Source organism: Octodon degus, unplaced genomic scaffold (genome assembly GCF_000260255.1).
Source record: "Octodon degus isolate 3935 unplaced genomic scaffold, OctDeg1.0 scaffold00014, whole genome shotgun sequence".
Lineage (NCBI taxonomy): Eukaryota > Metazoa > Chordata > Mammalia > Rodentia > Octodontidae > Octodon > Octodon degus.
The window spans coordinates 387357-400036 of NW_004524590.1; the positions used below are offsets into that span (position 1 = coordinate 387357).

The 12680-nt window shown below is 43.8% G+C and overlaps 1 pseudogene; it reads right to left on the bottom strand.

Moving 5' to 3' along the window:
• Nucleotides 1–1085: 1085 nt before the first annotated feature.
• On the bottom strand, nt 1086–2056 carry LOC101562927 (annotated as a pseudogene).
• Nucleotides 2057–12680: the final 10624 nt, after the last annotated feature.

Here is a 12680-nt window from a genome sequence, read left to right on the forward strand (position 1 = left end):
ACAGTCCTGCAGGCTGAGGAGTCTACGATCACAATGTCGTCATCCACGGTGGGAGGGGCGCTGCTTTCAAGAGGGCGCTGAGGTTGTGTTGTCACAGGACAGGAAGGTGGGCACTGCATTCACTTGGGGTGGAGAAGGGCATGAGGGTCTTTGCTTATTCCCTGTGTCCCTTCTAGACAGTGTCTACCAGAGTGAGACACTTATGAGTTAATCATTTCCCTGAAGGCCACATATTTTATTGCCACCTCAATGGGGACTGAATTTCAGTGCGGATTTTGTGATGAGCACATGCCATTTGTAGTGTTGCATCCTCTCCTGTTTTCTTTTTTCTTCTAGTTACTAAGATTCTCTTTCTTTCTTTCTTTCTTTCTTTCTTTTTTTTTTTTTGGCAGAACCGGGGATTGAACTCAGGCCCTTGCGCTTGCAAGACAAGCACTTATTCTACTGAGCCATCTCCCTGGCCCCTAAGATTCTTTTTCTTTATCACTGTTTGTGAGAAATCTGATTATGATATTTATTCATGCACTCTTAATAATCTATTTTTCATGTATTTGAAGTCTATCAATATTCTTGTAACTGTAGGTATATAGATTTAATCAAATTGGAAAAACTTTAGCCATTTTCATCTCAGATATTTTTTTCCTGCCTCCCTCTGTTGAGCACCTTCTTCCTGAGTGGCTCCAGTTGTGTGTGCAGCAGGCAGGGTGACATTGTCCCTCCATCCACTGACACTTCTTTTGTTTCTTGAAGTTTTTCTCTGTTTTATTTTTCAGTTTCTAATACTATTCCAGTTTCAACAGTCTTTTCTCTCCAGTTCTTATGCTGAATTCTAACCTTATTCATTGTATGTATTTTATCTCAAACACTGTTATTTTAAACTATGTAAGTTTAATTTTGATATATGTAAAATATTCCATGTCTTTCTTATACTTTTTTATTTTTTAAAACACCAATATTTTATTTTAAAAAAGCAACAACTGAGAGACTTCTAAAATTTACAGTATATTTGATATAAAAATAAGGAATTCTTCAAAGTATGTAGTAGAAAATAAAGTTTAGGAACAGGAAATCTAGAGGCCGTTAGGTCACACCTCGGCGACCCAGAAAGACAGCTTGCGGCTCCTCCTGGCACTCACACCTGGAGCGTCCTGTTCCAGGAGAGGCTGGCTCCCACGGGGACCGAGCATGCGAGGATGGGCTGAGGGTGCTCAAGTGGTGAACCTGAAGCCCGCTGGCCATTTTGCCCGGGTAACCCGTGGTAGCAAATGAGCTCACACTGATCGCGGACCTCGTGAAGAGCAGGCTCGGTCCACGTGAGCAAGGCTTGTCTCTTGAGGATAACTGGACCGAGTGATATCCCGAATCAGCCAATCGTTTCCTGCAACTGACCCAACCTTGAAGGTGTTTTTCAAACACCAGTATGCTGACGTTAATGGTATCTGTTCTGATTCAAGAGACAAAACAGCCTGATGGGTCACAAAATCGTAAAACCGGATTGCTCCATTCTTCTCTGCCACCATCAGCTTAAAATTCTCCTCCGGATGCCAGCGCACACTCATTCCAGGGGAACGAAGAACAAAATGAGAGTTTGCCTTCCTTCCAAGTTCCAAATCTTGCAGGTAGTGTCGTTGTCACTTGCACTTGCAGTTTCCTGGCCTTCTTTGGGATCAAATGCTAAGTTATTGATGAAAACTGAGTGGCCCTCTAGAACCTTATATTCAGCTTTATCTTGAAGATCTGAAGTAAATAGTCTGATTTTCCGAAGCTAATGTATGAAATTTGATGACTGGTGGCAATGAATCAAGTCCAGTCTCTGGGCTCCAGCCTGTGCCATCGATCCTCGCTCCATGGTGAAATGCTCATAGTAATTTTATAGAGAATGTCTTCCATATCTGCTTCTTCTTCTTGAAATGTACATATGCCAATCACTATATAATTTTTGCCACCATATGCGATTAGATTTCCTGAATCTCCACTTTCAAAGGGATTCTACCACATGCACAAAATCTTCATAATCCACGGTGTAGGCAGGGTTCCTTGTGCCATCTTGCTTCATTTTGATGTTAAATGATCAGTTCTAAGAATAATCCTCCCACTGGTCAACTTCAAGAAATTGCAGATTACCAAGGTGGCGAGGAAGTGACCCACACGAGGTCCTCCACATGCCCACCTTTTTATATTTAAAGAGAACAATAAATAGTAAACAGAATTAGTAATAATACAGAATTTCACTGAACAATATAATAGAAATTCAACAATGGCTGTTGGATTGCATAATGATATCTTCAAATTAGTTGTTTAATTACCAGATATAGGCATGCAAAATTGGTTTTAAAAAGTTATAAGAGGGGCTGGTGAGATGGCTCAGTGGTCTAAAGCACCTACTTAGAACAAGCTTAGCAAAGCACAGGGACTGCGGTTCAATCCCCCAGCACCACATGCCAGCCAGCCCCGCCCCCTGGTGGGCTGAGCTGGCCACACACACACACACACACACACACACACACACACACACACAAATAAATAAAATTTTTAAAAAAGTTATAAGAAATTAAAATGGAGAAGAAAAAAATTTAAGCATTAACTGCTCCTTTGAATAGACCAGCAGAAATCAGCAGTACAATTGTGCCAGCTGTCTTGTCCGAGGACCACACTGGAGGAGCAGGAATCATGCGTGCTGCACTTGGGTTCATGGGAACGAGCACCACGTCCTCTGGGAGCGTGGGCACTGTGCCTGGAACCCTTTGGGCTGGCCTTGTGTTGCTCTGGATTAACCTTCTCAGCCTGGCCACGTCAGTGAGGACCGTTGTGGTGGGCTTTCCAAAACGTAGCTCTCTAAGCAGCCCCCTTCACTGCAGTGCTGCAGCCTAGAAGGGTCCTGCCTCCTCTCTGTCTGAAGAATGCAAAACTCTGCCTCAGTTTCCCCTCTCTCCCCCAACACCTGGAAATCCTCTCAGGTCAGTTAGCTGAGGCACTTGCAGGCCGTTGCAGTACTCGCCTTATTTTCTTTACACTTCCGAGGGAGCTTTCTCCTTTTGCTTAGTGTCTCAGTTTTAATTCTTCCTTCAGAGCTTTGGCCACTCATTTCTCATGGAAGGAGAAGTCTAGGTTCTGTTCCCCTATGCTGGTTGGATAGAGGAGTTCCTAAGTGTCACTCTGCATCATAATTCTTGGTTTATTTACACTCAGCTGAATGCTTGTTCCGCATCTGAATGGAAGCAAGGGCCCTCATTCATGTGGTATCGCTGTATTCTCTCAATTCTTATGGACAATCCTGGATGCAAAAGCTGTTGTCCTCACCTCAGTGATTAGACACCCAGCTCTCCAAAGGTTTAACAGTGTGTCAAGAGTAGAAGTTAAGGGGCCACTTGCCTGAACCACTATAAACTTGAAACCAGAGCCTTCTCTTACGACAAATTGTTGAGTTGTAAGCCAACTGCTTTCTGTATATGTATCCTGCAGCATAGGTTGTCAAGTTTAAACCCAATTGCCAGGTGTCCCCAAGGGACTTGTGTGAAGGGGTATCCTGGGTGGTCTAGGAAGCTCTGTCCAGACACACCCCTGATACAGATGCAGATTGCAGAATTCCTTTCACCCTCTTGAGCAGTGAGTGTAGCCACAAAAATGGGTGCTTAACTGTGTGCAGGAAGAGAAGTTAAGTGAGGCTGCCCTCACAGTGCCGCTGGAGCTCTCCCTCTGCAGACACCTGGAGACAGCCCTGCTGATGAAAAGCAGCTGCCAGACACAGCCTGTGACCCGTGCCACACACCCATCTGGAGGAACACGTTAGCTCCTGCCACTGAACATCACAGCAGAAGGCTGCAGGCGTTTGGAGGGCTGCAGTCAGGGGGAGTAGCTTCCCCTCGCCTTTCTTTTGAGGCAAGCTGATTTTCTACAAGAAACTAGAAAAAATTCTATAAGAAACCTCAAAAGGACCTTCCCAGGTTGCAGAAAATTTCTGATCAGATGCTCAGTGTCAGCTCAGCAGGAGCTAATGGGCTGGCCTTGTTCACCCTCTGGGACTTTTCTTTCTTTTTCTTCTTCTCTGGCTCCTGCTCCTGTTCCTTCTCCTTCTCCTTCTCTTTTTCCTCCTCCTCCTCCTCCTCTTTCTTTTTCTTTTTCTTCTTCTTCTTCTTCTTCCTCCTCCTCCTCCTCCTCCTCCTCCTCCTCCTCCTCCTCCTCCTCCTCCTCCTCCTCCTCCTTCTTCTTCTTTCTTCGTCTTAGTAAGGGCCTACAGGGTCTCTCTGGGACTTTCCTCATACCGCCCATTTTCCTGGTTTCTCTACCCTTCTGGGGTTTCAACCACATCTTCAGTTTTACACTCATAGCTTCATACACCAGCCTCTCAGGAGGCAAAGGCCCTCCAGGTCTTCTGCAATTTTTAGTTGCAATTTTGTACGCAACTCAAAAAAGTATTGTGAGAATGATGCCAAGTTCCGCCGCTGGTTGGACCAGTAGTCCAAGTTCCTCCAGGGAAATTAGCAGAAGCCCTTCCCACCTGCTTTCCTTGTATACTGCTCCAACAGCAACCCTCAGGGCCAGGGAGACAGCTCAGTAGCACAAGCATTTGACTGGTGTGTGCAAGGTCCCAAGTTTGAGCCCCGGTACCACAAAAGAAAACAAATAAACAAAATCCACAAAATAAACAACCCTTTTTAAGTGGTTCTTCCATGCCCAGAACCACACTGACTCACTTCAGCTGGGACTTTGCACTCAAGTTGATAATTAATTAATTAATTAATTAATTAACTATCATACTTAGACTTTATGAAAGCAATGAAGGAGAGCATAATATGACAGAAAGGAAAGGAAAGAGACAATACTTTCGTGGAATAGGCTGACATTGCTGCAAACAATCTTGCTCTACTTGACAGGCAACAAGGTCCTGAGAAACTGGCTCTGACTTCCCACTGTGAGCCTTGATGGCTCTGTGGTACTTTGCTTTCACCCCCTTGGGCCACACTAGTATACATGTACACTTTCAAATATTCAGTCTCACCATAGTCAAAGGTAGCCATGGAATAAGTCATGGGGTCACAGAGATTCCAAGGAGATCGTGCTGGCCTGAGATTGGATGAGCACTAGGGAGGGTTAGAAGAGCCCTGGCTCTCCAGATGCCCACTACCCCACCCACCCTGTGCTGAGGCACTCTGGGAACACCCGGGGACCTCTCATTAACATTTTACCAATGCTCTGCAGCTCAGTTAAACTTTCTAAGCCTTGGTGAGCTTATTTAGCACAATCAAGGAAAAAACAAATGGGTGTGCAGAGTTCTCAGAATTCTTTTTCTGTAACAGAAAAAACAGTTCAATCTAGTTTCACCCCAAGGGACTCCTTTCCTGTTACCTGAAGGAGGCTTCAGAAGGCCAGGAGCAGCCCAGGCTCGGGCTCTAGGCTGTGCAGGGCTCTTATCTGTCCCCATCTGGCTGTCCCTGGGCTGCAGAATGGCTAACCAGAACCATAGGAGCTCAGAACAGGCTTCCTTGTCCTCACTGAAGGAGGAGGCAGGCAGCCTCCTGTTCATGTTAGTCAGAACCCTGGACTTCATTCTGACTGACCCAACTGAGCCAAGTTTGGCCTAAGAAGTGCCCAATTGCCCGGACCTGAGCCAGCCATTGCCCAAGGCATCGTGTCCACCAGGCCTTTGCCAGCACATCTGTCCTTACTCCTCTGACACCATCTGCTGCACAGAGTAGGTGTGTGCTCACAGAGAACTCTGGGAGCTGCTCAGATGAGGGGAAGTGGTGATGTACACCATGTTTTCACAGTCTACTAGCTTCAAAGGATTGCTTCCATAATATTTAAAGTTATGTTTATGGACCTGAACTGTGGTACATTCACCTCATCTCATTTATCCCTTCCACTGACCTGGTGAGGGGGCCCATGAGTCCCTGTTCTAAACCAGGGACTGTTGTGTTCCAAGCCCCAGTGACTCTCCATGCCCCAGAAACTGTGACAAGAGAGGCAGAGTGAGGAAGCAGGGGCAAGGTGTGGTCTCTCAAGTAAAAACTGAGCAATGTCTCCATGACTTCTGGATGCTTCTTAGAGACACAGTTTAGAAATGAACAAGAAGAGATGTCAATGTGAATTGTTTGATCTTTAAAAGATCATTCTTTTATTGGAAACATGTTGAGATTAATTATAGATTTGTATGGCATGTGATGTATAATACAGAGCTTCCCTGTGTACTTTATCTAGTTTTTGCCAATGTAATATTTTGAGAAATCATATTATCAAAATCAGAGTGTTGATGTGGCTTGATCTTACTCAGCTTAGTCATGTTAATTGTGCTCGTTTGTCTCCACACAAATGCATCTAGCCCTGGAAAGTTTCATGACGTATGTAGCTCCATACTTCACCACTACAACCAATCTAATGCTCAAGGACTGCTGCATCGGCACTCTCCCCAGCGTCCCTGCAGAGTGACCCAGCCCATGCCCCAGGCTGGCCTGTGAAGTCCCTCCCTTGTCCTCCACTTCCCTAGGTTCCCCAGTTCACACACGCAGTATCAATGGAATTCTAGAGCATGCAAACTCCTGCCTCTGGCTGGTATCTGTTCAGAGTGTTTCCCAGGAGGTTTGTCTAGTCTGTGGCATATTTCAGTGTGTCATTCCTTTTGATCGTTTCATAGTATTTTGTGAACTTGCGTATCACATTTGCTAAATGTTCCATTTTTGCCAGGCAGTGGCGTGTCCGCCAAGCTATCTCCGTGGCCCAACATTTCTATGTGAGCGACATCTGGGCTGATTATTACAGATAAAGCTGCCATCAGCATTCATTTGGGGGGACTTTATATGACTAGTTTTTGTTGTTGTTGTTGTTGTTTTTCAATGTATTTGGTTGTTACAGGGTCTCACTATGCAGCTCTGACTCATAGTGGTCCTCCTGTTTTTCAACCTCCCCAGCACTGGGATTATAGGCGTACAGCACTACGCTGGGACTCTGTGGCCAGCTCAGCCTGCCCTGGGGTGGGGCTGGTGCTGCATGTGGTGCTGGGGATCAGGGTCCCTGTGCTTGCCTAAGCAGGCACTTTAGTCCCCCGAGCTATCTCTCCAGCCCTATATGACTAGTTTTTAGTTCTGAGATTTTGTGGATTTTCTTTCTGCTTTTCTGTGATAAACTTAAAGGCATATTTAATGGACCACAAGGGAATTGCAAGCTTTGTACTATAAAATCTGTCAAAATGTTTTCGAGAGTGTCTGCAGTATTTTACATGTAACAGTAATACAGTTTCTCTGCATCTTCACCAGTCTTTGGTGTTGTCACTATTTTATTTTAGCTGTTGTGGTAGGCATAAAGTAATATCTCAGGTTTTATTTTTTAGTTCACTGATACCTGATGTGGAACATTTTTAGATGTGTTTATTTGCCATCTGTATGTCCTTTCTTTAAAAAAAAAGTTCACCTCACTGGTCTATTTTTTCATCAATTTCATTTACATTTTTATTTCTTAGTTTTGAAAGATCACTGTATGCTGTCCGTGGGCATTGTCCCCCGGCACCAGGGATTGAACTAGGGACCTTGCACTTGCCAGGCAAGTGCTTGTACTGCTGAACTATAACCCTGGCCCTTGATAGGCATCTTTTGCTGACTGTATGCTGTTCAAACATTTTCTTCCAGTCTGTAGCTGGCCACTTGATCCTTTTCTGGTGAGATGAAGGTAAGCAAAACTAAAATTTTGATGAGGTCCTATACATCATTCTTTACACTTTAGTTCATACATTTGGTACCAAGTTGACATACTCATGATTACTGTAATTTTATAGTACATTTTTAATTTTGGGTAGAGTCCATGTAGATCATGTTGGGAGTAAGTGGCACCCCTGACAGTGAAGTCTTCAGAGTATGACTATAATATGTATCTCCATTTATGTATGTCTTCTTTGAGTTCTCTCATCGATATTTTATGATGCTCAGTATCTGTATGTTCCTTTAGGAGCATGCCTGAGTATTTAATTTCCTCAGTGAACTTATATATAGATGTGTGTATATTTAATTTCAATTTCAGTGTGCCGGTCATTAGCATATGTGTGTGCCTGGCTTTTGTTCTCTGTCCTTGTGTATAATGTGACATGGCTGCTGAGTTCACTTCATTTTAAACTGTTTTCCTTTTCTTCTCCATTAGATTCTTCATGACTTTTTACATAGAAATTGTCTCTTCTGCAGGTGGGGAGAATTCTGTATTTGCTTTCCAATCTTGTGGCCTTTGTTTCTTCACTACTTCATGCTACTCATACAGGGTATATTTTATTCTTCACTATCTTGTTCCTGGAGGTAAAAAATCATGTTCTATTTGTAGGATTAATTTTTTGACTTCCACAAGTTAATTATGATATTCCTGACATGGATTGCTCTGCACTGATTCTACTTGGGGATTGCTCAGATTAAGCCTCTTGTCAAATTAGTTTTCAGCTCTTTTTCTGCAAGTATTCCTTTGGCACTCCCCTCCTTCTTCCCTTCAGGATATAGATATGTGTCTTCCTCACACTGTCTGTTGTCTTGTATTACTCAGATTGAGAAATTTACTTTTCAATTTGTCTTCAACTTTGCTGACAGCATTCTTTCTTCTCCATACTATTTAATACACTTTTTTTTTTTTTTTTTGCAGAATCAGGAATTGAACTCAGGCCCTTGCACTTGCCAGGGAAGCACTTATTCTACTGAGCCATTTCCCCGGCCCCCTATTTAATACACTTTAAAAAATATCTTTTATTATAATTTTCAGCACTATTATTTTCATTTTATAACTTCTATTTTGTTTCTGAGATTTTCTCATTAAAATTTTTTAGGACAGCTACTCCAAATTCCTTATCAGCTAATTCCCACATCTCATTAATCTCAGGATTGGCATCTGCTGATTTTTTTTCTCATTCATGTAGTGATTGTCCTGGATCTTGAAATGATAAGAAGTTTTTGCTTTTATCCAGATTATCTTTTTGATTGTGCTGAAGGGCTTGTACCTTTTTAACACGGGCCCTGGGTACTTCAGTGGTCACCATTCTAAAGGTAGTTCAGAATTGACAAGTCTAATTTTGCTGACCAATCTTTCTAATATTGATGAAGCAGGACTGCCTATAGGGCCGATGAGGCTACCCCTTTCCTAGGGACTGGCACTATTTGGTAGAGATAATTTGTGAGGATCTTCACACAGGCCTTTATGCTTACCCAGGTACCTCTGGATGGCGTGGCTCTGACAACTCTGTTTCTGGGTACACCCCCAGGCATTGTCATCCAGTCTCCTGCCACTTGGTAGGAGAGGAGTACCAGGTGCCAGCGTAGATGGATGGCATGAAGAACACTTTTGGGGCTCTGTGTGGTGCTGTACCTCTCATGTTTGTTTTCCTGATCTCTGTGCACTGTAGGAAGTAAGAATACAAGACAATGGGCCCAAAGACATCCCCTTGCCAGCTGGATTGTGAGACTGCTTCATCTCTTCCACAGCCTGTCCTCTCAAGCCATCATCCCTGGAAAGTCTGAGCCTAGAGTTGTAGCTTAGTTTTCCTCATGTAGAACTTAAAAAGTGGGGGGAAAAATCCTAGCTTCCCATCATTCTATTAAGCTGAAACTGTAGGCTTAACAAAAGGTAGCTGTGTGAGAGTATCTTAATTATTTTCTCGTTTCTGGGACAGAATACCTAAAATAGCCCCCTGGCTCCAAAGCAAGGCAGCATGGCAGGGGGCATGGGAGAGCAGAGACTGCCCATGGCATAGCAGGCAGCGGGCAGCAAACGGGGAGCCTTCCTTTCCCTTCTCTCCCAGTCAAGCTGCTACAAGCCTGTTGGGTAGTGGCACCACACCCAGGGTGGCTCGTCCCGTTATCCATATACAGAACTACGTGAAACCAATCACTGGACCTATCCAATTACACACATCCTTAATCTAGTGCCATATGCCTTGGATCCACCCACTTCTGAAAAGCGCCACCTATTACAGCATGAGATTCAGTGGAACACCTAGAAACAAGCCATAACGTGAAAGAAAAGAAAAGAATATAGAAATAAAGGAACAAATAAGAGATTAGGTCTGAGATCAACTACCACAGGACCAGGCTAGAGGGGTACTGTCTGCTTCTGATAGAAACAGGTGCATCCTTTCTTCACGGAGCCCACTCTGAGTATGAAATGCTGGTCCTGCCTCCTCATCCCGGGTCTAGAATGGAGAGCTCAGTTGCTTGTGCACTATGCTGGTGCTTCTGCTCTGGGCTCCATCTCTGATGGCTCCCCTGGGAAGCGTTCTGAGTTCAGCATCTTGTCCCCACTCCATACAAGGAGGAGCACGCCAGGTGATAGAGGTGACTGGCTTTGAAGCTCTTCTTTACAGAGCATAGGGAAAGACACATGACAACTGTAAACCTGAAGTAAGAATCACTTCAGGTTGACATAAGTGAAGCAGCTACTCAACTGTGGAAGTGACAGAGTGTTCAAGATTTTCCTTTGTGTCCCGTGATATGTCTATGTGTGGCTTATGGGTGTCTGTTCATTTCTTGATAAATCTGGGGATGATGCTAGAGCACCACTGGCTCTGTGCCTGCTGTGAAATGGAGTTCTGGGAGTAGAAATTTTTGCCACATTCCAGGAAGCCACAGAACCAGTCCTAGCCCAGGCCCGGTGAGAGTGTGGGAGAGCTTCCTGCTACCCTGCACCGGCGGGACCTATTACTAGTCCCAGCCTAGGCGCAGCATGGGTGAGACCCTCTTCCACCCCCTTGGGATGCCCCCCATTACTGCACAGCACCTCCACCACACCACCCGCCCAGTAGGAATTTCTGCTGCGTTCCGGGAACCCACAGACCCAGTACTAGCCCAGGCCCGGTGAGTGTGTGGGAGAGCTACCTCTACACCTACTCCACCTTGTCTGCTCCAGGCTCAGCTCAGGCTTGGCATACAGGCCTGGGGTGTAACCCTGCAGCTACAATCCCTGCAGAGAGTGTAGAGGATTGAACCACCCAGCTAGTTCAGGAGCAGAAAAACTTGCCAGAGGGGCACAACAGGTTCACCCCCAAGGGCAGCAGCAGGAAGGAGCTGAGCACAGCAACCAGACCCAAGCCAGGCACAGCTGGATAAATAAAAACTTTGTAGATCTGCACCTGAACTTCAGTACGTGCTAAGGTTATAACTACAACGAAGATCTACAATAAAGGTCAGAAGACAGTGCTATGCAAAATGACAAGAAGGAACAAAATGCAACCTCAGAACCCAACCCCACCTGTAACAAGTGCAGAGGACACTAAAACAGAACAAATTGGGAATCACACAGCTAAAAGTAATGAATCAACAGCTTCTGAAATAAAGAAACAGCTGCAGAAAGGTATAGAGGAACTCAGATTGGAAATAAAAAAAGAAATCCCTGAATTAATAACATCTGCACTAAAGAATCAAATGCAGAAACATGGAGGAAACCCAATGCCCACTCAGAACAAGTGCGGAGGACACTAGCTCGGCTCAAATGCATGAATTAATAGCATCGATAGTAAATAAGCAACAGCAGAAAGATATAGAGGAACTCAGAGTGCAATTCTTTTCTAAAATAAAAAAAGAATTGTCAGAACTCATAGCATCTGAAGAAAAGAAGCAACTATAGAAACTTAGGGAGGAAACCCAAGTTGAAAAAAATACTGCAGTAAATGAATTTATAACTGCTTCTAAAGAAGACATCGATAAAAAAATAGAGGAGATTAGAAAAATGACAGATTCCTTGAATGAGCAATACAGGAAAGAAATAGATCGCATGAAGCAGAATCAAAGAGGAAAATAAACTCTCAATCACAAGCTTGCAAAACCGTTTAAGTGAATATGAAGACAGAGTTTCAGATCTTGAAGATGCTGGTGTGGCTAGTGAAAAGGTAAGAAAGGATCTCCTAAAAACCACGAGGATACAGGAAAGAATAATCCATCACCTGCAAGATGATGCAAAGATGAACAATGTGAGACTAATAGGCATCAATGAAAAAGAAGTAGTCAATACAAATGACATTTAAAAATGTTGGCTGAAGTAATAGCAGAAAACTTCCCAAATATGAGGAAACAATCTGACATTCAGGTAACCAAAGCAAACAGAACGCCAAGGAACCTCAATCCAATGAAAAACACACCGAGACATATAATAGTCAAGATCCCAGAAACTCAGCACAAGAATAATATACTGAAAGCTGCTAGAGAAAAGAAGCAGATCACATTCAAAGGAAAATTCATCAGAATTATGGCCAACTTCTCTTCACAAACCATGCAGGCAAGAAGAGCATGGAGCAGAGTACTTCAAGTCTTCTATGAAAATAAATTCCAGCCCAGACTATATACCCTGCAAAACTCTCTTTCAAGTTTGATGGAGAAGTGAAATACTTCCATGACAAAGAACAGCTAAAGAATTTCATGAGGACAAAGCCAACCCTACACAGGCTACCGAAAGATGTTCTAGAGAGGGACCAAAATGATCAGAACTCCACGAATGAGATCAGAATCAGCCAACTAAATAGGGTAAGCAATTAAACACAGCAGAAAAAGGAGTAAACGACAACACGTAATAACATGGCAACCGTAAGTCAATACATCTCAATTCTGACCATCAATGTAAATAGACTCAATTCACCAATTAAGAGAAATAGACTGGTAAAGTGGATTAGCTAACAAAATCCAACAATATGCTGTATACAAGAAACACATTTAACTCATAAAGACATTCATAGG